At 37.9% G+C, this 2209-nt stretch overlaps 1 long non-coding RNA gene across 1 annotated transcript; it reads right to left on the reverse strand.

Moving 5' to 3' along the window:
• Nucleotides 1–909: 909 nt before the first annotated feature.
• Nucleotides 910–1371, reverse strand: LOC112140242. The gene is made up of 3 exons (XR_002918142.2): nucleotides 1247–1371; nucleotides 1071–1145; nucleotides 910–997 (listed from the first exon to the last, which is right to left on the reverse strand). It is a non-coding gene; the product is annotated as an uncharacterized LOC112140242 (long non-coding RNA).
• Between the last annotated feature and the right edge of the window lie 838 nt (nucleotides 1372–2209).

A 2209-nucleotide genomic window follows, 5' to 3' on the forward strand; every position in this document is an offset into this window, starting at 1 on the left:
TTTTAAAACTTTAAAACCAGAACTTTTTAACATAATTATGAACTAGATATATAGCATTACCTGCGATAATGCTAGTATGAATAATGTAAGATGAATTTGGCCGGTGGAGAAGCTAGTGCTGATAGCTGAAAACACTGAAAATGGTAGCTGAAAAACACTAAAGTAAATGGCTGAAAATGCTGAAGTTAATATCTGAAAACACTGAAGTTAATAGCTGAAAACGCTAAAGTTACTAGCAGAAAAACACTGAAGTAAATAGCTAAAAACACTGAAGTTTATAGCTGAGAAAGCTGAAGTAAATAGTTGGAAATACTGATTTTTATAGCTGAAAACGCTGAAGTTAATAGCTAAAAACACTGAAGCTAATAGCCAAAAATGCTGAAACTGATAGCCAGCTAAAATATTAGCCAAATGCCAAATTAGTCTTAAAAAAAAGATTAGTGAAAACAATGAGCATTTATCTGAAAAAATAGTTCAACTTAAAATATTGGAAAAAACTGAAAAAAGATTGAATTAGCCAAAACAGCTAGTATGTACCTGAAATATTAGCTATACTCCAAAATGGTCTAAACCGACAAAATAGTCCAAAAAGCGAGCAGAAGGCCATTTTTTAAAACTTCTTAACATAATTATGAATAATAAAAAGGCAGGAATATTATTCCAAAACAAATCAACTTAAACCTTATTTAACATTTAATATTTTACCCTCCATAAAAATATATTTTGTCAAAATTGTACATGTTAGAAATTAGAAAAAGATACCATTGGACCATTAACTGCAATAAAATAAAATGATCTGGAGGGCCGGATATAATAAGCCGGAGGGCCGGATCCGGCCCCCAGGCCTTGACTTTAAATAATGCCCCATGATGCTTAACAGTGATTAAGCTCCGCTGTGTTCAGACTGACTTGACAGCTTGTATCTTCTGTAGAGGAGAAGCACGACCAGTCCAACGACAGAGACGGTTGCCACGGCGCCCAGCAGCACGGACACCCACTGAAACACAAGTACACAAAAGTGTGTGGCAGCTGGCTCCAAACACGTTTGGGAACCATCGTCAGAAGCTCACCATGTTGGCCTCCAAGCGATCCTGCACAAACTGCTCCATGCGAGTTCGAATGTCGCTGCTGAGAGGGAGAAGGTTCTGAAAGACAAGAGGTTCCAGTTCCAGAACAAAACCACCACTGTATATTCACATCTTTGCTGTCTGAAGTGTGAACATTTCACAGATGGAGGTTGACATACGGGCAGCATGCTGCAGGTCTCCTCCTCACTGCTCTCCTCCATGACTGCCTGATGAGAAAAGGCCAACAGGAGGCGCTGTTAGAGCCCCAGCAGATGAAAACTCAACCCTTTGAAGCTCATATCAATAGACTTTCACAACCCAAATTCCTGTCCCAAAATGCCTCAAAGACTTAAAGTCTCACTCTGATCATCTTTTGATTATTTTCAAAGCATTCTGAGTGGTTTTTTATTATTATAATTCTTCGGTTTTTAACCAAAATCAAACAATCTGTGTTGATTTCTAGGACATAGCTTCTGCAGGGCGGAAGGAGTTCATTAGAAATTCACCTCTGAGTTGTGGGTGGATCCTTTGGCGTAGAGTAAACCCACCCCTACTTCCCGACATCCATCTGTTTACACTCTCCCACTAGCTTACAGCCCCTCATAACCCTTAAGCTGTTTTTACCGGTGTAACAAAAATGATGAGCAATATCGTAGCGATGCAGTTTGATCCAGATCAGCTCAGACGAGGAAAACAGAGATGTTCATGGATCTATTAGTCTGTAAATGGATGCATCAGAATGGAGTGGAGCAGGGAGCTTGTGGCCCACCCAGCATATATTCTCCATCACAAACATGAACTTTTTCAAACAGATATTTTTCATCTGATACACAACAATTGAATAATTTTCTCTATATATGTCCTCCATCGTCAGAAAAATGCCACCAGAACATGTTAAAAACACAATTTTCATCAGTCTTTAAATTCAAACACAATCATCTCTAAAGCGGATGAAGAAAAGTCAAAGAATGACATTATTCTGAATGGAAAAATTAAAAAGAATATGAATTAATAAAAAAAAAACTTACAAACTCCTGGGTAATAACAACCAAAGTATGTTTCTGAGTGATGAGTCAGGAATCACACAGTTGCCTTATTTCCAGTGCTGGGAGTAACTCATTACCAGAGCAATTTATTACAAT

This window comes from Oryzias melastigma, unplaced genomic scaffold (assembly GCF_002922805.2).
Source record: "Oryzias melastigma strain HK-1 unplaced genomic scaffold, ASM292280v2 sc01124, whole genome shotgun sequence".
Classification (NCBI taxonomy): domain Eukaryota; kingdom Metazoa; phylum Chordata; class Actinopteri; order Beloniformes; family Adrianichthyidae; genus Oryzias; species Oryzias melastigma.